General features: G+C 46.2%; 1 long non-coding RNA gene across 1 annotated transcript; it reads right to left on the bottom strand.

Annotated features, from left to right (window-relative positions):
* Nucleotides 1-19651: 19651 nt before the first annotated feature.
* LOC140596211 (uncharacterized) lies at nt 19652-25162 on the bottom strand. Its single transcript, XR_011998246.1, has 2 exons — nt 24893-25162; nt 19652-20549 (listed from the first exon to the last, which is right to left on the bottom strand). It is a non-coding gene; the product is annotated as an uncharacterized lncRNA (long non-coding RNA).
* Between the last annotated feature and the right edge of the window lie 227 nt (nt 25163-25389).

Raw genomic sequence — 25389 nt, 5'->3', positions numbered from 1 at the left:
CCAGGGTGGGGAAGGTTCAAGGAGGGAATCGATGCAAGGCACCCGGAACGGGAGTGTGTGTCGTAAACTCTCCATAAATACCAGGTGTCTTTAGCGTTATGGTTATTTGTGTGACTAAAACCATTCCCACAAGGAGGCGGACAACTTACCTGGGGTCCCTGGGAGCTCTGCCATCTGGCTCAGAAAGAAGAAAGAGACAAGAGGAGAAAGGAGGTGGAAGAGGGCGAGAGGGAGAGAGAGACAGAGGGAAATAACGTGTCTGTTTGTCGTCTTTCCCTTTTCATGGTTCTCCTGGGGAATGAATCGTTTCTTCTTTATTTGCAGGTTTGAAGCCCCTGAGAGGCTGTGTCCCTTTCTGTCCCTCTGCTTTGGGTGGTTATTTAGATTCTCTTTGTCCACCTATCTCCCTTGGAATATGGCTTCCTGCCCCCTGAATCTCTGAGAATCTCTCTCCCTCCATTGCTCTTGGTTGGGGAGTGGGAGGTTCACCTGGATCTCCTGAAAGCAACCTTTCCTCTCCCTTGTTGGAAGGAGTGGGGCCTCCAGGGAAGGGAGAGGCATTTAGGGGTGAAGCCATTCCCTGGTGACCTGAAGTCCCTCCTACCATCCCAGCTGCTCCTTCCTCTCCCACCCTCCGTCTGAAACGCACATTCCTCCCACACTACACGTGTCCCAAGAAACTTCTAGAATGTGAAGGAATTGCCTAAACACCCTTTCTCACTCTGCTCTCTTAGGCCAGACCTGCCCATGTGATGGAGATTCCCCGAGATGCTCTCCTTCCCTCGGGGAATTTCCCAGAGCACATTTGTCATCCTCTGTGAGACAAGCAGGATTTCCTGCACTCTAGCCCAAGTTGTGAATGCCCAGAATATGACACCCTTTAAAATGTCATAAATCTCAAATTGTATTCTCGAGAACAAATGGTAGTGGGACCAGGTATGGGAGTTTGCTGACGTTTGCACCATCTCAATGACCGCCTCTGGGAAAAGGACCCATCGACTCTCTCCCTAGATCACCTGCAAATGGCCTATGGTTGGCTGTGTATTCCTAGCCCTTTCAAACGTCCAGATTCTAGCCTGGCCTGGCCACTCTGTCACCTTGTGACCTCGGGCCATTCTCTTCCCGTGGCAGAGCCCTGGTTTGTTCACCTAAAAAAGAGTAAGTTTAACTCGATCTTACTCCCTGAGGTCTCCTGGAGCCCTAGCATTCATTTTATTTTATTTTATTTTATTTTATTTTATTTTATTTTATTTTATTTTATTTTATTTTATTTATTTTTTATTTATTTATTTATTTTGGTAAAAATGATTTTTTTTTTGGAGTTCAATTTGCCAACATATAGCATAACACCCAGTGCTCATCCCATTGAGTGCCCCCCTCAGTGCCCGTCACGCAGTCACCCCCACACCCTGCCCACCTCCCTTTCACCACCCCTTATTCGCTTCCCAGAGTTAGGAGTTTCTCACGTTCTGTCTCCCTTTCTGATATTTCCCACTCATTTTTTCTCCTTTCCCTTTTATTCCCTTTCACTATTTTTTATATCTTCCAAATGAATGAGACCATATAATGTTTGTCCTTCTCCGATTGACTTATTTCACTCAGCATAGTACCCTCCAGTTCCATCCATGTCAAAGCAAATGGTGGGTATTTTAAATATTTAAATAAATCCTGTATTCAACATGTATTAACTTGGCACCTACCCTGCGGTGGCAGGCCTCGTGGGCACTGGAAATTCAGCAGTGAGTAAGGGGTAATGTCATTTCCACTCTCATGGAGCTAAGGAAACCTGAGAGGCTGGAAAGGTTGTGGGGGACAAGGAGGAGGTGGGGGGAGGGAAGGAGGACCAGCAGGGAGAGTATAGGAAGGAGCACGATTTCAGATCAGTCATAAGATGGACTTGCCCATAGAAGAGCCAGAGGGGCAGAGGTCCTCATCCTGGGAAGTGTTTGAGGGCATCAGAATGACCAACTGCCAGACTCCTGTAAGCAGTGCCCTCCATGGGAGGCCATGTGAGAGCTGGCCGCGTGGTGTCTGTATGTCTGTGTGTGGGGGGGGGCTTGGGAGAGCTGCTTCAGGCACAAGGGAAAGCATGTGCATCACCTGGAAGGGGAAAGCTCCACTCTGCAAGGCCTGCCCCATGCTGTCAGGTTCTATCCAAGAGGGATAGGGATCCACGGATGAGTTTCAAGTGGGCCAGCAAAGTGCTCGGGGTCTTAGAAAAGTTATGTCCCTGAAGAGAGGCGATTGGGTGGGAGGGAGACAGCCTGGAGCAGGAAGGCCAGACTTTTGGCGGCTGCCAGTGTGGTATGGGGGACACATGTTGGTCTGTGAGCCAAGGGGGGGTTTGGGCTGGTGGAGGGAAGTGACAGGTGCTAGATATCAGAGCAGGTAGGCTCCAGGGGCCTGGGTGACTGACCGATTAGCCAACCTGTCCAAGGGGACAGGGGTCAAGATGACGCCTGGCACCGCAAGTCCACACCGGCATGTAGGTGTGAACTCATTCTGTTTTGGAACCATGTACTTTTGGAAGATAGCTAAAGGGAGGTACATGACTTCTTTTTGTAGGAAAGGATGTTAACAGGTGAAAATAAAATGATTTATCGGAGGATATGCGGCATGGGAACTAACCCATGAGAACTCCCTGGGTGTTAGTCAGCTAGTGCGGCCACAACACACAGCACAGGTGCGGTGGCTTCAGTACAGATGTCTCTTCTCATTGTTCTGGAGCCTGGGAGTCCAAGATCAAGGTGCTGGCAGGGCTGATTTCTGCTAAGACCTCTCTCCTTGCTTCTCACTGTGTCCTCACGTGGCCCTTTCTCTGTGTGTTTCACAGAGAGCAGTCTCCTTCTCCTCTTCTTAAATTTTATTTATTTGAGAAAGAGAGAGAGAGAGTGAACGTGCCTATGAGAGACAACAGAGAGGAAGGGCAGAGAGCGAGGGAGAAGCAGACTCCCACGGAGCAGGAAGCCTGATGCGGGATTCAATCCCAACACCCTGGGATCATGACCTGAGCCGAAGACAGATGCTTAAGGGACTGAACCACCCAGGTGCCCCTCTTCCTCTTCTTATAGGGACACTAGCCCTATTGGATTAGAGCCCCACCCTTAGGATCTCATCTAACCTTAATTACCTCCCTTAACGGCCCCATCCCAAATGTAGTCACATTAGAAATTAGGACATTAATATAAGAGTTTGGGGAGGGGCATAAATTAATCCATTTCAGCCTACATGTCCCCTGGAGTGACAGATATCAACCCTTTAGTTGCTGGCTCCTGAGGACATCTGGGGTCCCAAGGGAAGGGTTGGGGTATTCAGGGCTTAGACACTCAGGAACGGACCCATTTACCTCCGTGCAGGCATAGGCATTTTCATCTCTAAGGATGGGTGAGGCCACTCCTGCACAGCCCACGAGGATGCCAGCCCTGCGTGGCTGTGCGGAACAGGGTGGAACAGTGTGTGACAAGTTGTGCCAAGTCACCAGGAGCAGGACCTTTCAAAACAACAACAACAACAACAACAACAACAACAACAACAACAAAAATCAAGCAGGGGTCTGTGGCACTGGGAGAGGCTTTTAAAATCAAGATGAAATATTTGCTTTTAAGAGTAGTAGAGCTCACTGCCTGGTCCTCTGCTGCCTTTTAGGAGCCTAACTCGGTTATTTTCTTTTTTTTTTTTCCCCTTTGACTAAATATCTGTCTTGATGGGCATAAAGGGAGTAGCTGCATCAAACATCAAAGTCCTCATTACTAACCAGAGGGAGGCACTTCTCTCCTCTCTCTTAAGCCCAACCTTATCTGGAGGGACCTCTGTCCCCAGAGCTGTAAAACAAGCTCTTTTTCTAAGCTAACGGTGCACAATAGTGTCAAATTATGTATAATGATTTTGTAATGTGAACTAATGCCACCAGGGACCTCGTGGAAAGTACCACTTTCATTAAACTTATCCAGCAACAGGGTCTGAATACGAATTTAGAGGCGGCAGCGGTGAATTGCAAGGCACATCCGTTGTCAGCATCTGCCGGCCGCCCCTCCACGCAGAGATCCACGGGGCAGAAGCCGGAGCATTGCACATCTGGGTTTCTCGGCGTGGCAGTGGGACAAGGCGACAGTGATGTCCTCCCCCATCCCTTCTCCCCCGGACCTCAAGCCTTGTGAGGCTCTTGGCCAGCAGACGGGGCGCTGCCTGCCGCTCTCTGTTGCAGACACGCTCGCGTCTCCGGAGCCCTCCCGCCCCTGGGAAGCACTGGTGAGGGCACCCGGGCCTCGTCTCGGAATTAATGAGACCACCAATTACATTCATTTGCTTCAAGTGGAAATTCTAGCAAGGACCGCCCCCCCCCCCCCCCCACACACACACATTTCAGAGTTTCCCCACCTCCTTCGCGTTCCTTTCCAACGAGTGGCTAATTATAAGAAAATCAACCCCAAGGAGGACACATGCAAGAGACCTCTGAGGAAGAGAGCCGGGAAGTGCCACCTCTCCTGCCCAGTGTCTGGTCCGCGAACCCCACTTCCGAAGCCTGCGTCGCCTTCCCGGGGACCCGATGGAGCTCGACCCTGCGTGTGTTCAGGCCACCACCACCACCAAGAGATGAGAGAGGACACCACTCACCAAAACTAACCCAGATGCCATTTTTCCGACTCTGCTAATCTTAATTGAATCAATCTCCCAGCCTCTCTTGACAGTGAAAGATTGCTCAAATCTGGGAGGCCAGGCTGGACACGACTCCTAGAAGAAAAAAAATCTTCCTTAATCATTAATTTGTCCATTCCCTCCCATTTGGCCCCATTCTTCACTGTCTACGCGGTGCACCCCCCTGCAACCTTCCTGTGTTAGTAATCACTCGTAAGTGTTCTCTTCCCAATCCGCTCACATGACTGGAAACCAATTTGCTGGAAGAGGATACAGCAGAGCGGCCCCCACCCCCTCCCTCTCTCTCTCCTGATGCTCTTTTTCTCTCTCCTTTCTATGAAGTGCAGTTGAGCTTTCATTAAGTCCAGTGAGGTCTCTAGTACTGCTTTCTGGACACATTGGTAGACGGGTGTAGGGAAGACTTTCCTCAGAAGCTGAAACTACAGCACAAAAAATTGGTTTTAGGGTCATCAGAAAGAATGGTATCATCCTCCGGTACATCCTGACCTAGTGGGGTCAGACAACAGATGGAACTGTAGTATCTTCGATATGTCTCAAAAGGAAAAGGACTTCTTATGTCCTCTGGACTTAAAACTTAGTTTTCAGAAATATCTCTCCCCCTGCTCCCCTGCTCGCCAAATGATCCAGAGCTCTCAGACTCTACGTTCAACTGTGATTTTGTCCTAAAAATGTGTTTAATGGTTAGTGAGAAATATGCATGAGGTGCAAGTTGAGATTAAAGTAGAGGAAGGAAAAGGAAAAAAGGAAAAAAGTAAATAAAGTAGAGGAAGGGAATTTGTCAGTGGCGCCCATGACTTCTGGCTTGGACTATTGCAGTAGTATGTTAACCGATCTCCTGGCTTCTATCTTTGCCTCCTAACCCTCTGTCCTCCAAAAGGAGACTGCAACTTTCAAAACAGTTCACATCGTTCTGCTCCTCTGCTCAAGTTTTCTTAAGATTTCCATCTCACTCAGAATTAAAGCCCAAGTCCTTCTATGGATCTGGCCCCCAGTGACATCTCCAGTCTCATCATATGACTCTCTTTCTCACTCATTCCACTCTGGCCATCCTAATCTCCCTGGGTACTCCTTGAACACATCAGCCTTGTCCCACCTCCAGTCTTTGCCCTGCGTGGCTGTACTCACCTCTGCTATCTGCGTGGCTCTTTCTCTGACTTCAGGCCTCTAATGAAATGGTCACTTATCTAGGAGGCATTCCCGGACTCTCCTATCTAATAAATCACTCCATCACTCTACTTTATTTTTCTCTATAGCAGTTATTCTCATCTGATCTACTACTCTTGTATTTTCTGTCTCCCCCACTAGACAGTAAACTCCATCAGAGGAGGGACTCACCCCTTAGTAGATGTTCATTAAATATTTGTTTAATGAATGACTATTATCCCAGAGACAGGATTCAGGGAAAGGGCTTTAGTGACTTGGGACTCTTTAAGGCAAATTATCTTCATTTCAGAACTCATAAGATGTCCCTTAAAATGTTTCATATTGATCTTGAATTTCCCATTAATAAAGATGGGAAAAGTCCACAAAGGACTCTCTCTGTTGATCATAATAAATAGCAGTGTTTGAAGGCAAGATATGGCAGTTGTCATAGTGGACTTCCAACCCAACGGCCGTCCCTGCTTGGGACTAAGGATCTTCCACCAGACAGCCTATCTTTGAAGTCGAGTCCAAGTTCTCAACCCAAGGTGGGTTGCTCATTGCAGGTGGATTTATCGTAGCCCTGTGGATTGTTCCCTGGCCTGTACACGCCAGCTCCCCCGAAGGCTCCTCTGCGTGCAAATGGCAGGTGGTAAAACAAATAAAACACACTGTTCTTCTCTTGTGCCTCGTCATAAATCGGTCCTGGCCTCACTCACGGGGCTGGAGTCAGGTCTGATTTACGCGGTTCATGAGATTTATGGTGTCGTCATTTAACATAAAAAATAAAACCTCTCAAACATGAGTTCTTACACATAAATTCCAGAGCTAGCAAATGCTTGGAAACTTTTGTTTTCTTTAGATGATGCTGAACATGCGTGCCCCACCTGAGGGATCATTTACAGTAGAAGACTTTGCCACAGAGATTTCAGTTAGAGAAGAATAGCGGCTGTTGAGTGGAGTCCACATTATGCTTTGTGTAGAGTAGGTCCTGAGAAATGGTAAGTTGATTTCTTGCTAAAATTGGGGTCTGCGCTGAGTGTGGTGAAGGCTAACTTCAGTGTGACCCCCTCCTCGGTGGAGGAGGTGTAGATTCTGTGTGGCAACGGTTGACATCATCGGCAGACACTGCATCTTCCTCGGTTGCCCCTGTGAACTTGGTGGGGTGCGGGAGGGGTGGTAGAAAGTCCTCTGCTTTAGAAGTAAGGAAACATAGCTTTGCACGGATTCATCATTCATTCATCCTCATCCGTAAAATAAAGGGACTAGACTAGAGAGCTCATTGCTGAGATACCCATTCTATTTTATGATTCTGTGCTCTAGAAGGAAAGGAATGGCCCCTAATTTTTCGTTCTTTCTTGCCCTTTCCCCCAACAGGGTTTGATGCAAGGAGACATGCTCAGAGTTTTGCTAAATAGAATTTTATTTTTTATCCCGCAAGTGTGGTGTGAGGGTAGAGGTGGGGGAGGAGTTTCTATTCAATTTTATAATGTCCTCAGTGGCTCATAAAGATGAAAATAATTCTTCATCCGATTTAATTTATAAATGCCATTTGAGTAATACCTGAGGATTTCTAAAAATAAAATAATAAACCTAAGCAACACTTCCCTTGCCTAAAATTTAGTAGATTTTTGTGATATTTGGCTATTAAAAAAATTCTTCTTTACTTCTTCAGGGCTGATAGTTGTCATTTTGAAAGCAATTGGGTGTTTGGGTGTTTTCCACCACTCAAAGAATGATAAATCTCACCATCTGCATGCTTATATGGAATATATATATATTTTTCCTGTTTAGGTGACAGTTTTAGGATCCTTCTAAGCAGTGATAAAAAACTCGCAGTTATAATGTGTGATCATTTTGCCTTTCATTATAATGCAGAATTTCTCCATGCAAAATCAGGCCAAGATGTAAGCCTAAACCCAGGGGCAAAATTCATTCATTATGCATGTACATTATTCCCCCAAATATTGATAATACTTTTCATAATAATTATTTTACATATATTAGCTCTTGCTGCTATATTAGTATTAAAGATACCTTTATTAATCTTGAATATTTTGCTGAATAATAAATAGGATCTCAGAGGCTTGAGTTAAAAGCTGCTCTTAGCTAGAATGCTGTAAATCAGTTGTTTTATGAATAAAATTGGCTTCCATATTTTTTTCCTCAGGATTGCTTATTTAAATAATTTTCCCATTTATTGAATGTGGTTTTTTTTTTTTTTTTTTTTTTTTTTTGCTAGAGACCCATCCCCCTGCTGCTGCCCTACCTCCTGGCTCTCTCTCCCAGTTGGAGAAAAATGCAAAATCACATAAACCTTTTTCTAAACCTTCACAGTGAGAAAGGGCAAACACTCTGCATTATTTAGCAGGCAATAGGCATTTTCGTCCCAGTGAAGCGCTCTTGCAGCTTGCTTGCTCTTTCTTTTTCTCTCTTTCTCTTTCTTTCTTTCTTTCTTTCTTTCTTTCTTTCTTTCTTTCTTTCTTTCTTTCTTTTCTTTCTTTCTTCTTTCTTTCTTTCTTCTTTCTTTCTTTCTTTCTTTCTTTCTTTCTTTCTTTCTTCTTTCTTTCTTTCTTCTTTCTTTCTTTCTCTCATTCTCTCTTCCTTCTTTCCTTCCTTCTTTTCTTCCTTTCTTCTTGTTATGAGCTAACAATTTGCAAGGCTTTGAAAGTACGAGTTCACTGATGCTCTCATACTGCTAGTTGCATTTCCCCCATTTTCCATGTGATAAAATTAAGGTTTAGCTAGGTTAAGATCACTTAGCTGGCAAGGGGTGGAGTCAGGATTTAAACTCTGGTTGGTCTAACTCCTGAGCGCATCCAGCACAGCCTTGGAGGTGAACCTTCACAGCAAGGTGTTTGTGTGACACTGAGGAAAGAGCTGGGCCACAGGGTTCGGGGGTTCCAGCGAGCCCTGTGCTGCCTTTGGTGGGTAAAGATGGGCGGTGGAAGGGGACGAAAGTGGCTTCCATCAGGACAAGCTTGGATACGATGCACATCACCCTACAGTGGTCTCCCTCCTACTTGTATGGTTGGGTCAGCACATCTTCTGATTGTGTCAGTGAGCAAGGAAAGCTTGTCTCTTCTTAGACTTTCATAATCTCATCTGGTGTAGAGGCCAAAGGCTCACCCACTAACACCCATTCTGACTGACTGACACAGTTGACCTGGGAATAGACTATGTCCAAGGCAAGTCATAGTGGATTGGGGGTGTGGCTAGGGAAGGGGACCTGGCAGTGGACATAGTGGGTGCTGTTTAACCTGGGCCAGATTGTGCATCTGCTGGCAGCCATCTTTCCAAGGATTCACATTGGGGACTTAGAATTATGGGTCTCACATTCCAAAGAGCGGGCTCTGGTGAGGGTATGGCTTTTCCCCAAAGTCATACAGGAGCTGCTTCTCTATAAAGCACGTCTTCATTGCCCAGAGAGGGAGAAACAAGGGTGGGGCTCCATTTTCCTTGCAGCCCTGTGCTTGGCCGACATAGCCTTATTTATTGTCTGCTTGCCCTGTCTGTTCTCTCTGCTGGGATGTAAACCTTTCAAGAGCAGGAACTGGGTCTGACTTGTTTCCTGCATTATCTCAACACCTAGAACTGTACCTGGCATTTGGTAAATGTTTCTTGAATGAATGAATGTATCAGTGAATGAATGAATGGTCCTAATGAATTTCCCAGTGCCTATGGTCCTCATCCTTGAGAAATTCCTACCACTCTCACCTCTGGCTCATCCTCTCCAAACTCCATCTTCTGGATTTGACCGCCTTATGTGGTTCTGGATTTTCTTTCTGAATTCCTCTAACATCTTCCAGTTTTGCCATTTAATTGTGACCCACGTGTGTTCCTTGGGAGCAGTCCAGGGCACAGAAACATATTCCAGAAGTAATTTGTATTCCTAAATATGGCCTCTTCAGCTCCCACAGCTAGGGGCAGCCTGGCTTAGTCAGGTTTTAGATATGCATATTATTATGTAAATGTCCTTGAATTGAATATAATTTCCTTAAAAATATTTTCCAATGGAAAATAGATCTCCTTGCAGGAGGAACGTAGCCAGGCAGTACCTGAAGAAAGCCTCATTGTTTGCATGAAGTGTGCATGAGACATGCATGAGTATGAGACATTTCAACAAGCTATTTTTAGGATTAATAACGACAACAACAATAACTAGAAGTTATTAAATTCTTGTGAAGTGCCAAGCATTGAACTAAGCACTTTAAAGATGTTTTCTTATTTAAGTTTGCCAACGACCCTAAGAGTACTTGTGGTTATTACCCTCAGATTACAGGTGAGTAAACTGAGGCACAAGAGGGTTTTGGAACCTGCTCCACATCCCCCCATCTTGAGAAGAGCTGGCACCTAATGCAGTCCAGGCTGCCCCCGGACTCCCTGCTCAAACTCTGCCACCCTGACTCCAGGAACTGGTACCTCTTTAAAGGCATCGCAGAGGAAATGTTTAAGTAAATCTGAAGGATTAAGAAAACAATGCACAATATCTAACTCCCTTCCATGCCTTATGTTCCATGATTCTAGCCGGTTCCAATGCCTCTCTAAGGGATAACTTGGAGAAGCCAGATATTTCTGGTTAACAAATGTGTGAAATAAATCAGAATACATCCTAACTTTAATACAACGCGCAGAATCAGACCCGTGAGTCTCTGGAGGAGCGATTCCAGGAAAGATTGTGCTTCTTTCTTTAAGGGGATGTTTGAAATCCCATGCACACATGCGCCCCACAGACTTTTTCTCCACATGACTAATCCAGTCTCCCGTGACCTCTCTTTAGTGTGACGGGGACGCAGGGAACAGAGCCTGCAGCTTCTGCCGACCCCAAACATTTAGTTACATTAATCACAGCACGTTTTTGGACTTTGAGCATCCAGAATGAAAGACACTTTCTTGGGGAGACATTGATCAAACAGTCTACAGGTATCTGTACATCGAGGGACATTAATCATCTCTGCATTATCTCGCCCACCAGTAGAATATGTAAATGTGATTCCTGTCAATGATAAGAGGAAGTGAAATTATTCTTAGAGATTGGTCCATCTGGAGCTGTTGATACAATCTTACCTAAGACAATAGGTTGTAAAGATAAATTTTTTAGCATTACTAATCCGGTGTTGCCAATAGCCATGGAGAATGGAGAAATTTAAAACCAAACTAAGGATGTACAGTCAAGAGAAGAGAGGAAAACAAGTCCCAGCTTTGCTCTAGTTCCTGCAATATTATTTGGCAACCTAGCAAGAAAGATGCTTTCTGCATAATTAAGGAGGGCATTTGGAAGGGTCTTGCTAGGCAGTTGGGGAGAGTGTTCTGGAACATTTCACATCCAGCCAAAGGTTTAACTCTAAACATACACAAGACAAAGGCTTCAAAACCCCAAATGAGATTTCTACTGTTTCTAAAGACTAGAAATTGAGGGATTTTATCTTCACAAAGGAATCTTCCTAGACCCTTCTGACCCATCAACTTCCTCCATAGGGTTGGCAAAAAGTGTACAGTGTAGAGAGGAACAGAAGGAAATGGAGAGAGCTCTCTGCAGAAGAGGGAGACCCAGGGTTCTAACCCTTGCCACACTTCTTAATAATCAGAGTTTTGGGCAAATTCTTTCCTATCACTAGCTCATTTGCATACGTATTGTATATACAAAATGAAATGGATTGGATGCAATGTAAGATGATGTCTTCTCCATGATAGAATGACAGTCTTTCCTAGGTGTTCTGTCTTCTTTGTCAAGGCTGAGAAAGTTAACGAGTTCACTAGAGGACCTTGAGATGCTGAACTACAGGGGAGTCTCCTGAGTTATGTATTGTGTGGCCACAGTGCCCAGAAACTTCGAGATTTTGGTGCTAGTGATCTTGAGAGATGCCCTGTTATGAAAGAGGCCCCTGGAGAGAGGACATAACGAGCTTGAATGAATATCATCTTTATAGAACTTACATCACTCAGGAATCATTGAAAGCAGGAGGGTGATTGGGGGAGCTATTCTTTTTTTATGTGTGAATACGAAACACATTTTGATAAAACTTTTCAAATTCTAAGTTACTCTGGGAAGATTACTGAAAATCAATAGAAAGAGTGAGTTTTTAGGGCCCTCCCTACATTTTAACTCTCCTCTCCTCCCTTTATACTGATAAATGAAAGAAGTAGAGTCCCAAATTGTTATTTTTCAGCTCCTGGCTAGAAAGAAGATGAAGGATTTTGATGAGGCATGAGGATGATCTTTCCCAACAATTAATGATAGAATAGCATGAGACGGGGTATTAAGGGAGGCAAAGAATTCTTCCTTTAGGGACCTTTAAGAAAAGAACTAAGTGATGACTGGCAGACTCCAAGAAAAAACATGGTAATTTCCTTCTATGATGTCAGTCTCCAAAAGGTCAGAAATACTGTCTTTCCCCGAATCTTTAGCTTTCCTCCAATAATCCATTATGAATCTGACATTCACTAATTTGCCTAAATGTTCCTTGAACTTGATGGGGTAATGAGTTCCTCAACTTTGCTATTACCTGTGAAGGTAAAACTATGTCTCTTATGCTCTATGGGTTGCCTACTTCATATCTCAGGATATGGCAAGCAACTTCAATTCACTTATGTCCCTCTCATCATCCCTTTGTCTAGAATTAGTAGTCTTAATATTATTGTGGGTTTTTTTGTTTTGTTTCGTTTTGTTTTGTTTTTAGCTTGTGCTCACCAAAAGTTTTTCTAGAACTTGCCAATAATCTTAATTCCTCTTTGTGGTGTGGTGTTGTGTTTACCATCCTGTTTAGTGGTGGGATTATTGGGCGGGAACACCATAGTATTGTACAATGATAAGATAATGCTTTCTGTCCACACTTGAGACCAGATTCCCCAAACTTGTTCTGAAGAACTAAGTCATTTGAATTCTTATCGCTATTACTTGAAGAGAGAGTTTTGTTTACTAAATTCTAGGTTGAAGAGGTAAATGGTTCTAAATGGAATGCAGGTCTTCTCAATGCTTTTAAGGGGCTGGAGAGCTTTGGGACTGTCAAAGAACAGGATGACAGTCCTTCACTTCTCCTGAACATCTTTAACCACAGGATCCCCTTTTCTAAGTGTACTTCTTGTGATGAATGTCCGTGGCACAGGTGTCAGAGAAAGATGAAGTTGAAAGTTATGTGCCTGAAATGTGTTAAGAGAATCTACTCTATATGGTGTTTCTGAGAGGGAGAATAGACATTAGTCCTGGATATCTTGTACAAATTTAAGAATTTATGATAACATGTGAAATTTACTTATTAAAAAAATCCTTAGTAGAAAAAAAGTTCCCCTCACATTCTGCTGGTAGGATTAAAGATTGGCATAGCCTTTCTGGCCATTGATTTCACAATGCTTGTCAAAAATGTTAAAAATGTGAGTACTTTGTAAGCAGCAAGTTCTTCTCTAGGAATTTATCCTAAAGTAATTATTAAATGGTATTAAGACTTACTTCTCATGTTATTTACTCCCATATAGTTTATAGGCTTGATGTTTAAAAAAAAAAAAAAATTTAATGGCTGGCATGGCAAGAGCACAAACTAATCAGAACAGATGGCTCCTGTACAGCATTGGTGTCACTGGACTCATGCACAGCAACTAAATATTAGCCCTGATTCTTTATAGGAGAGATGAAAATTAAAAACAAAATCTTGCAATAGGGAGATTGTTACATAAATTGTGATCGATCTATGTGATGGAATACTTCCCGGCTAGTAAGAGTAATGTTATTGAAGACTCTTTCATGGCATAAATATTCTTGAAATATTATGGGAGAAAAACAGTTTAGAACTGTGTGCAGATGACGGTCCTGTTGTGAAAATGAAATATATATACGTGGAGAAAAGATTGGAAAGATACACATCAAAATACCAACATCGATTATCTTTGGTAGTTTTGTTTTCTTCATTTTATTAGTCTGTATTCTGCAGGTGGGGGGTCAGCAAACTATGGTTTGTGAGCCAAGGCTGGACCACCATCTGTTTTTATAAGGAAGTTTTATTGGAACACAGCCAGGGCTATTCATTTATGTATTGTCTATGGCCACTTTTGAGCTACAATAGCAGGGTTGAGTAGGGACAACAAAACCTATCCCACAAAACCTAGAATATTTGCTAGCTGACTCTTTACAGAAAATGTTTGCTGAGTCCTGGTCTAGATTATCTGTAACAAATACCTCCTACTTGTATAATAGAAAGACTTAACACTAAAACAGAAAGCAATAAACTATGGGGTTTAAATACGAAAACTGTCCCTTCTAAAAGATGGACATATAAAGGAAAAACTGTCAGACACTGAGTTATATTTCCCATATTTATACCTCTCAAAAAAGTTTCAAGGGGAGAATAAAACAGAAATCTAACAGCCTCTTAGATGCCATCTGAGATAGAAATCACCACACAGAATGCATAAGTGAAAGTGTTGGGGTTTTCAGACAAGAATGAGTTTTAACCAAGATACCAATAACATACATCTCCTCACCCACCCATTTTTCCCTTCTCCCTCTTCCCAGCCCCTTCTTCCCCTTCCCGTCTCCCTCTACCGAGTACACAGAATCTCAATAACCATCCTATCTGAACTGTTAAAGGGCTGATCCTGTCTTTGGTTCCTTGAATTCTAGCTTCTTGTGTACTGACTCCCCCTCCCTTTTTCCTCACTGCCACCCCCCAGGAGATGAGAGATTCCCCCTCTGGAGAACGAACAGCCTCCAAGGAAAGAGCAATAAATATTGACATTTGGGGGTCTCCAAAAGCAAAATATGGCCTTTGACCAGTCATCAACACACTCACAGATTTCCACTTGCTTTCTAGGTCCTCTCTATTAAATATAAACAGAAGGCCAAGGATCTTTAGATATTTGAGAAAAGTCTTCAGTGTGAAAAAACCCAGACCCTTCTCAAAAAAAGAAAAAAGAAAGACAAGAGCTAGAATGAATATTAAAAAACAAACTATAACATTTCCAGAATGATAAGAAAATATATTTTATCTATGAAAATCAGCTGGTGTAGATCAAAAAGGAGTTCTTGGAAACTGAAAATATAATGTCAAAAATACTAACATGTAATAATAAGAGATGGAGGATAATGTTGAGAAAATCAGAAGATCAAATTAGGAAAAGAAAACCCCAAAAGATAGCTATTATGGGAAAAGATCTATTTTAAAAGGCCAAATTCATGTATTTTGATTCTACGGTCAGGAAGGTCAGAGAGTAGACACACAGTAAGTAGAGACAGAGACATTTTGAAAGGAAAATAAAATGCAAGAAAACTGCCCAGAAGTTTTCAGATTCAATGACCCATTGGCTTTCCAGGGCCATGAATGAAAAACGATTGACACTGAGTCCTCTTATGGTGACAATTCAGAACAAAGATAAAGAGAAAGTTGTAAAAGATTTCAGGGAGAAAAAAAATCATGCTTCACGAATTGGGGGTTAAGAAGATCCAGAGACTTCTCAACAACAGCAGTGGAAGTTAGAAGACAGTGGAGAATAGTCGTCAAACCCTAGGAAGAGAGTCTTCTCATCCTAAAATTCTACACTCAGCAAATTCTTTGTCCAAAATATTTTTCGGAGTTAAAAAGCAAAAACAAAACAAAACAAAACTACAACCCCCCCCCCCCCCCCACCTTGAAACTCCCAGAGAGCTACTGAAAGGTTTATTTCATCGAGATGAGCGTATATGGGTTGCTATACAAAATATCATAGACTAACTAGGTGGCTGAAAACCATAGAAAGTTTTTTCCTCACAGTTTTGGAAGCTGGAAGTCCTAGACCAAGGTTTAGCAGGCTAGAGTTCAGGTGAAAGCTCTCTTTGTGGCATATAGTTGGCCACCTTCTCACTGTGTCCTCACACAGCAGAAAGGGAGAGAGGGAAGGATAGGGGTGTGTGTGTGGGGGAGAGGTTTGCTATCTCTTTCTCGTCTTATGAGGGCACCAGCCCTATCAGATTAGCATCCACCCTTACCATCTCATTTGTCCTTTATCAGTTCCTCATGGGCCCCATCCCCAATCTAGTCACATTGGATTTTAGAGCTTCCAGTTATGAATTTTGTGGGGACCCAAAGTTCAGACCATAACAAGGGTGTAAACCACAAGAGAGGAAGATAAGGAATCCAGGAAGCCAGAGGGAGAGGCAAACAAGAAGCTGTAGGAACAGAGCGTTGCACAGGTCTGGAGAGTTCCCAGCCTGGCATACACCCAAAGGGCCATAGGAGGAGGTCATTTAAGAAGAAAAACAATGTGTTTGAGACTGGAAATCTGTACCAAGAGGCTGATGGAGCTGGGAAGCACAGTGGAGGCACAAACCTGGAGTTCTTTGTAAGCTGGTGGTTTTGCCTGTGCTGTTCCCTCTTCTGGAATACTACATTTACCCAGCTAATTCTCATTCTGCCTTTAGGAGTCACCTACAACGTTAGCTTCCCTGAGGGAGGCTCCCTGACCGCCATATTCTTCTGTGGTGCTGACTTTTGCCAGTTTCCTTCTTAGCTCCCATCTTAAGGAAGAACTGTTGGGTATTCTCCACTCTTCCCTCTTACCTCTTCCAAATGGGCATCGTGGAGAACTGAAGGACTTCCCATATACAGTAGGATCCAATGATATCTGAGCTGGGCCCGGCACCACCTCTTTCTACCATAACCTGCACTTCGGTAGAGAACAGAGCCCCCGCCTCTGGTCTGGTATCCATAGTAGGCCCAGGGCCTTAAATTTTCTCTTCGATCTCCCAAGGACGGGAGAAGAGATAAATTCTTCTGACTTCTATGGAGGTCCCCAGTATGGGCATTCAAATCAAAGCGCTGACTTTTAATTCTACAACAGCTAACCTTCCTAGGTGGGTAAGTTAACCTTTCTGAGTCTCAGTTGTTTCCTTTGTAAAATGGGCCTAATAGTAGGAATAGGATGTGTCTCAAGATCATTCCTAGAATTAAATAAGGTAACAGCTCTAAACCACTCAATATACATCTGGCTGGTGGTGCTCATTAAATGTTCATTATAGTTATTATGGCTGTTATGGTGGAGCAAGAGCAAGTTGGGAAGGCAGGTGCTTAGCCAGGCTCTTCAGTGTTGGGTAGTCCAGGAAGGAAAGGGAAAGTAGGACTGGCAAGGGAGAAGAATCTAGTGTTTACTGAGCACTCGCTCTGTGCCAGACCCCGGACTTTCAACTTCTCATGGTACCATTGGTGTCCCCATTTCACAGATGAGAAGCCTGAGCCTCAGGAAGTTAGTAGCATCACTTGCGTAGACAGGAGGTGGCAGAGGCAGGTTTGGAAGACAGATTTTCTGCCTTGAGGGTGCCTATGCCATGCTCTGGGGGGTGGGGGTCCTGAGGGCTTCTGTCCCCCTCTTCCCTAAACCCTTCAGGCCTGATTCTCAGCCCCGTAGCCCTCTGGAGCCAAGTTGGGGAGCTCTGAGGCCAAGCTGAGGGCGGGAAGTTAGATCATCAGCCATCCTTTAAGGGGGTAATTAGCTGACTACAAAAACAGATTCTTTAACCGCAGCAATTCGCCCCACCAGGGGAGAGGGGAAGTCAATGTTTTTATTATAAACGGAATCATAGAGGGGTTTAAGGCTTAGTAGTGTTTGGTTTGGTTTTGTTTTTTAAAGGCCTGAGGTGGATCTTGGCATCTGCTACCCCAGCCCAGAAGAAAGGAAGTTTATTTTCTGGGTCAGATTAAAAGACTTGGGCTTTCTTGATTTTTATTTTCATGGAAAAGAGCTGCCTTTGCTGAGTCTCCCAGACCCTCTGTCCCCCTCTTATCCAGATTTTCTGATGCTTTTCCAGCCAAGTGATAGGAGGCAGTTCAGGTAGTTAAAAGCCCGAATAGGAGGCAATGAGGGGGGGTAGGGGTGGAGGAGTGGAGAGAGAGAGAGAGAGAGAGAGAGAGGGAGGGAGGTACTTGTAAAGCAGCTCCACCATGATGGGGAAGGGCTGCTGAGAAGTTGCCCTGAGAGGGCAACCTGAAGGTCTTGGGATCCAGTGGAAACAGGGTGGAGCCCAAAGGAAGTGCTTCAGAGGCTCAATTTACTGCTTATGTGACCTTGACCAAGTGACTTAACCTCTCTGAGCCTAATTTTTGAATTGATGTAGGGAGAGGGTGTCCCTATCTTGTCCAGGGAACAAGCCTACCCAGCATGATGTCATGTCTTAGGGCACAGGCTGCCTGGGTTTGAACTCTAGCCCCAGCCTTTACTTGCTGGACCAGCACATGACTTAAGCCCTTGTTTCCTCATCTGTAAAATGGGAATCTTATCATTAGGGCTGTCTGAGGTCAAATGCAAAATGTGCTTAAAGTAATGCCTGGCCCATGGTAAGTACTCAAGAAACACCAAAACACCAGTGATTTTATAGGATTATTTAATAGCATTGTTAATATGATCCCTCTTGTTTCTGTAAGGGGAGTCATGGATAATAAAGTTGAGTTTAGGGTCATATAATGGGAAGATTTAAATGTCTAGCTAAGAAATTTGCATTCAAAGAACCAACTTTTGAATTAAAGCGACCTAAGATGTCCCTTTATTCAACGCACTTAAGTAACAGATGGAAAACCAGGGCTCAGGAAGAGGATGTAGCTTGTTCAAGGTCCTGCTGTGGCTGAACTGTAACCAGGAAGGGCAATTTAGAGGTAAGTCAATAGACTATCGGTGGGAAGGCTTCCCTTCTAGAAATCTCCCATATTACAGCTCCATTGATGGTATCTAGAATCCTTCCCAAAGGGCTTGCATTTTAAGGCACCTTTCCTATTCACATGCAGACACATTAAGCCCTTGTAGGACTATTCACACTATAGTCAGAGTTGTTTATCAGAAGATTTCCAGTGTGAGAGTAGGGTCTTGCTGGGGAGTTCCAGGGGCAGATAAATTGTGATCCAGGGTAGAGGTAGAGCCTGGAGTCCTTAAGGCTAAGTTGGCCTCAGTGCGGTTGGGGGGTGGGGCTGCTGAGAAGCCAGATGGCAGCCTGAGGACCCCCTCTTCCCCCTTCCCAGAGACACCAAATATATATGTCTTTATGGTTGACCCAAGGCTTTTATAGTTTGGAATCTACTGAGTTTTGGGCAGAGATTCCTCATCCTTCCTGACCACTCAGAACCCAAAAATGCTCGAAACGTTTGGCCAGTGGCATCTTAACCTCAGGGGCCCATTTGCAACTAGGCCCAGTGCATTGGGTTCAACCGTTTCCCCAGCCCACACTATTTCTGGGTTACGTTATTGCTGCATTCATGTGTTCAGATCTGTCTCCAACTGGAAGAGACTTTGGGCATTTTATAAGGATATAGGGATATGTTAAATAAAACAAGATGGTCTCCAGCCCCCCTGACTGACCCGCCCCCTTAAAGAGCAAAGCAAGGAGGAAAATGAATGTAGAGCAGAATGCTCAAGTAAGGTGAGGTTGGAGTGCTCTCCACTAATCCCAGGAACCCGTCTCACCGGGCTGCATCTGACTTGGTCCAGGGGGCAACTTTGGCCTTTCTGGAAGCTAGGATGGAATCTGTTTCCTTAACCCTCTGAACACCATCATCGTTATTTCTAGTCATAAAAGACCAGCTGAGACAGAAGCGAAACTTTCCTCAACGGACCCAACCACGATCACGGAACCCCCTCCCCCAGAAGAGGGGCTGCCTTCGTAGCCCTCCCTTCGTATCATTAGTTTACCTATTTATAGGTATGCCTGCTATGGGTCAGCACTGTTCTGGGCTGTGGGCACGCAAGTGTTAACCAAACATTCCCCCCCCCCACTGTGCCCCCCCACCCCGGGGCTTACCATCAAGCCTGTATGTTTTGGCACATTATCCATTAAAAGTCAAATCCTGAGAAATTCTCTAGGACCTTGTCCTCTCTGAATGCAATAAAGACACGTTGGAGAGGAATGTGGATGGGTTAGGGTCCAGCCAGTCAAGTGCTGTTTTTTTTTTTAATTTAAATTCTAATTAGCATATAGTGAATTACTGGTTTCAGAGATTCATCAGTTGCGTGTAACACCCAGCGCTCATTCCGTCATGTGCCCTCCTTGATGCCCATCACCCACTTACCCCATCCCCTCTTCCCCCTCCCCTCCAGCAACCCTCAGTGTGTTTCCTATGATTAAGAGTCTCCTACCGTCTGTCCCCCTCTCTGATTCATCTTGTTTCATTCCCCGCACCTTCTTCTGTGCTCCTCTGTTTTGTTTCTTGAATTCCACATAAAACTCCAGTGTTTTCAACAGAGGGGAGTGAAGGCAGGGGACTGATGACAGCTAGAGGAAGGGGAGAGGTGCTGAGCAGGGGTCGGGGGTGGGGGCATGGGGTGGAAGCAGCTACCACCCCAGCCTCCTGGGGCTGGCGCGATAAAGGCCACAGGCTGTGTTTCCCAAGCACAGGGACCAGGGTCACCCAGTAGAAGCTACGTCCTGGCCCGTAGCTTCCTGTCTGCCAAGGGCCTGTGCCACAGGCAGATACAGTCTCTGAGAGCCACCTAAGGCAGAGAGAGACACAGCACAGCGGGGTGAAGGACTGGCTTTTCGGTCTCCCCACCTTGCAGGCTCCCACCGGGGCGGCCTCCCAGCTAACTCCTTAGATGCCGGTGTTTGCAGGAGCCTGAGATCCACGGGCATCCTGCAGAGTCGGCGGCCCCTCCAGCTCTGCTGTGGCGTAGGGCCCACGGTAGACGTGTGTGCAAAGCCGGTGGCCGGCCATGGAAGGAAGCCCTCGGCAAAATCCTGTATAGTAGCCCAGAGAATAAACTCGCTGTGATCCTCAGGGGTAATTCACAGAATTCAGTGGCGACTTCTCCTGGAAAAATAAAATAATGACCACCACCAATGTAGCAGAGCGCCTCCCTTGTGTTAAATTCTTCCCCGACGGGACACCTGGTGGCTCAGCAGTTGAGCACCTGCCTTAAGCTCAGAGCGTGATCCTGGGGTCCTGGGATCGAGTCCCGCATCGGGTTCCCCGCAGGCACCTGCTTCTCCCTCTTCCTCTGTCTCTGCCTCTCTCTGTGTCTCTCATGAATAGATAGATCTTTAAAAAAGATTCTTCCCCAACTGTGAATATGTGTGTATATATCCTGTTGCTGGGCCGTTTTATACATGAGAAAATGGGAGGCAGCTCACCTGCTCGAGGTCCCGTACTGAGCCGGAGGCAGGACCAAAGCTTGGGTTGCAGGCTGTCTTGACTGCAAGCACTATGGCCTCAACCACAGAGCCTTGGACCCCCGAGGCTCCTGGGACAACAGGCTCTGGAGCTACACCGCCTCTCTCTGCATGCTGAGGCCCCGAGAGGCAGAGGCAGCTCCCTGGGCAGGGTGCAGGGCTCAGACCCGGATCTAGAAGGAGAGACTCCTCTGGACACCGCTTCCCCCACCCACACACCAGGTAGCGTGTAAATGTCTGGGGCCACCCAACAGCCTGGAGGACAGGCCATGGAGCTGTGGCAAGACCATGCACAGCCCTGTTGCCCAGGGGGCTGAAGCCGGTGACTCAAAGGGCAGCGCGTGTTTGCCTCAAGGTGTGTGGGGTCTGCCCAGCACCGGGCTATCCTCCCCTCACCCTTACATTCCGCCCAGTCAATGGCATATAGGGTTGGCCCTCCCTGGGCCTTTCCTGGCTGGCCCCGCCTGTGTGGCCTCCAGCTGCTCCTCTGAGGCTGCCTGGGGCTACAGGATGCTGGACAACGACCCTCCTACCTGCCTCTGGAGTTCAAGGCTGACCCCACATCATGTGTCATCCGAATTGGGAAAGGGGCAAGGAGGAGGCAGCGAGCCTCCAGACGCAACGGGTAGAACACTGCTTTGAGGCCAGGTTCCCATGACCCTACCTGCCAGTCTCCAGTCATTCCCAGATGCTGGGCAGGAGCTGTGTCCTCTGAGGACCTCAGATGGCCAGAGGTAGAAAAGTCAAATCAAGGTGAGGAGCTGGGTGGGGGGCTGGAGTGATACGGCGAGTTTTCTTTGAAGGCCACGCCACCGAGTTTCTGATGTGGCTTTCACACGTTGTAATAGGCCTCCGCGTGTGACAGGGCCTGCGGCCCCGGGACCCTGGCTTTATCACTCCCTAATCTCAGTTTAATTGCTGTGGTCAATTTACCCTGCACTTAATAACCCACAGCTTGGGATATTGTTTAATATGGTTGACACACACTTTGCTTTAAATGTCAGCACTGGCCGGGCCTGGGGACTTGGCAGGCTCCCTGGGAGAGATGGCAGACGAGTAGTGTCATCTGCTCAGCGTCTGGGATGCTGGTATGTTGGCCGTAACTTTGCTGGCTGGAAGGACTCAGCCACTGCTCAGAGCTGAGCTATTGGATGGGGACTGCCATCTCCCGCCCGTCTACCAGGCCCACCCGGCCCAGAGCTGCTTTCCTCTTGCTGAGTCTCACCCAGGGGCCTGGGGAGAAGAAGGGGCGTCTGTCAGGCAACCATCCTTTGCTTGCAAAGTGGGTTGTGTCCAGGCACGAATGAGGGGCCCGTGGCCCTCTGTGTGGCCTGGTCCGGGTTGTGTGTTTGTGACCAAAACCCCAGGGGCAGCTGTTGGGTAAATATCACACTCTGGTTGAAGGATTGTAAGCAACGCGGGTGAGGACAGCTGCGTCAGGATGGCTCTGCCTACCCGTGGTTGCTCTCAACCGGCAGACTGGATGGATGCATTTTGGCCACCCAACTCAACTTCCGTTCCTTCTGCTTCAGATGAACTATGTGATTCAGCTGGATGGCCCAAGCCAACAGAGCTTCTCAGCTAGACTCTTGGGTCCTTAGGACCACTCACTGAAACTCCTGTGGGAAATGCTTTTTAATCCACAGGACACAGGCACCCAGGAGTGCTGGAAGGACCCCTGACCCAAGCTGAGCCAATCAGCTTCTCTTTCCTGGGGATCAGGAACTCAAGATGAAGAGACAGCACTGCTGTGGCTGAGGGCATCCCTGAACGGGAATGCGTAGTCTAAGGAGGCATGGGGCTGCCATATATTTACCACTGGGCCAGGTTGCAGAGGAAGAAGAGTGAAGTATACAGACCTAGAGATGAAAGGGAGAGGGCCCCCCCACCCCAGAGGGCTCTCTAGCTCGTGGGTCCAGTCTCCCCCAAAAGAGTAGGGTTTTCCTGCCCCTAGTTTCCCTGAGATATCCTAAAGCTGCGTGACAAGTCCTCCCTTTTGCAGAAGCAATGTGGGTTGGTTTGCCATCTTCAAACCAAGAGCTCTGCCTCGAAGAGTCAGGAAAGTATTCTACACAGAGCTGCCAGGCTGAGGGCTCGTCCTGCTATTAGGAACTTGTATTTGGGATCCAGTTTGGGGGTGGGGGTGGGGAATGGAAATGTGTCAGGAAGGAGTCTGTCGAGGGTCATGTTGGCTTTGGGTGTGAGGTATTTGTTCCTAGGGCTGGAGCGTCCATCAAGCTCCTCTCCTTGGTTGGGTTTCTCCTTCCACCTTTGACATTTGGGGAGGAGCTGGAATCTGGTATTTGAACCCCAGACCCAGCCTGGGCCCATTTGCTCTAGCCTCTGGTCTGGTTCCACTGTCCAGGTGAGGATGGCCCCTTGCAGACTATTTGGAAAACTCAGGTGTGCCCCAGAGTACCTGAGAGTCAGTTTGGGAGAAACTCCTCCATGGGCTTTTCCCCTTTGGGCTCAGCCCTAGGGAAAACTTCTATACCCTGAGACCACCTACACCCCACGATAGCCTGTCCTCCAAGTAGGACAGTGGCTAGGCCCACAGTACTTCTGGTGTGCATGAGAAGGTCTTAATGTTAATTTCTTTGAAAATCAGAAGAAGATGAATGTGATAGTGATAAATATATAACAAGGAATCCAGCCTGGATTCAATTTGCCTAGATTCAATTTGTTTTTATACCAACACAGTTATAAAATAGAAGTTCTAATATTTTTTTTTTTAATAAAGAAAGGGGCCCACAATACTAAAAGTGCCCAAGGCCCACAAACAACATCATAATACGGCCCTGTCCATGCCCCTGCTCCTAAGCACATGTGAGGGTTCCAGCTTCCTAGGAACCCCAGGTGGAGCCCACCATCAAAGCAGATAGATGTGCCCTAAATTGTTTAGTGTGGTCTGTGGAGAGGGCAGCGGCCCCAAGTGTCTGCTGCTCTGACTCCCATGTCCTGGCCTTGCCTGCTCTGTACGGGCCAGGGGGGATGACTAGCTGCTCTGGGATCATTACTTTTCCTGTCGGAATTGAGCTCAAAATGTAGCCAAATGGAGGCCTGAGCTCAAGGCAGAAGCTCTGAAGACTCTGCATTCTGCCTAGAGGTATGAACACTGGCCCTTGCAGCCCATCAAGTTGTAGCTGAACTCCACCTTGGTCGCTTGCAGGCAGGAACCAGGCCATGCCTTGCTTCCTTTCCTTTCCAGAGACCACAGAAACTAATGAGAGCTATCAAGTGTCACATTCATCTCCTGTGTTATTTAATCTAATTATGCCAGCAGCCCCAAAGGAGGGTACTGTTATTAGTCCCATTTTATAGACACAGAAACCAAGACTCCGAGAGACTAAGAGGTTTGGTCAAGTTCAGAAAGGTAGTAAGTAGCAAGACTGGGATTTGGTGTGCCTGACACCAGAGCTTATACACCACACACCCCCGCCCCCGACCAGAGGGCTGGCCTCTGGGTATGGGGGGCACACCCCCCTAAAGAAGCAGTGTGCAGTGTTTCCAAGGTGAGGACAAATGTGGGGTCCTGGGCATCGCCAGGAGACTATTTGGTGATATATAGCACTCTGTTTATTACATAGTTACATGGGCAGAGAAGAAAACATGTAGTTTATCCATCAAAACCATGATTTCTGAGGCACTTGGATGGCCCAGCGGTTGAGTGTCTGTCTACCTTTGGCTCAGGTCATGATCCTGGGGGCCTGGGATCGAGTCCCGCATCAGGATCCCCACAGGGAGCCTGCTTCTCCCTCTGCCTATGTCTCTGCCTCTCTCTGTGTGTCTCTCATAAATAAGTAAAAAAAAATCTTAAACACACACAATACACACACACACACACCCCATGATTTCCTGCTAGACAAAAGTATATACGTTTTTAAAAGCAAGTTGATTTAGAGAAAAATATTAAGCAAATAAGGGTACGGCTGACATACAGATAGAGCAAAATCAAAATAAAACAAGACAAAAAGCTCTAAATACCGGTATAAGAAAGAGACCTCAAGATCATCCGTCATAATCTGAGTCATAGTCTCCAAGTTATCTGATGAGTGTCCTTGAAGGAGAGTCTCCAGCTTTCCCAGACTCAATTTCCATATCTGAAAAACGGGGAGGGTCCTCACAAGTTTGTTGTAAGGTGCAAAGGAGAGGTCACCCAGTAGCTGGGTTGCCAGGCTCTGTGTAGGAGGAATTCAGGGAAGTGGGACAAGGGGCTGCACAGTCAGGCGCTTCTCTTCCTGCGAGCCCTCAGACGGGGAGCAGGAAAAGTATTCTTGGATAGGAAGACTGGGGAGGGCTTGGGCTTGGAACTTGGAGTTCTCCGTGCTTAATTCCACTTGGGACCTGCCCCAGATGACTAGGCCTCCCAAGTAACATGATATAAATCCATTTAATTGAACATGAGTCTTAATTGCCAAAATTACCTGTAACATAAGCTTCTTCTGCAGCTGTGTCCTCTCCCGGGGCTGGTGCCAGTTCTC

The sequence above is a fragment of the Vulpes vulpes genome, chromosome 2 (assembly GCF_048418805.1).
Source record: "Vulpes vulpes isolate BD-2025 chromosome 2, VulVul3, whole genome shotgun sequence".
In the NCBI taxonomy this organism is placed as follows: Eukaryota; Metazoa; Chordata; class Mammalia; order Carnivora; family Canidae; genus Vulpes; species Vulpes vulpes.
The sequence above is the reverse complement of the archived record's forward strand: the minus strand, read 5'-3'. Positions and strand labels throughout refer to the sequence as shown.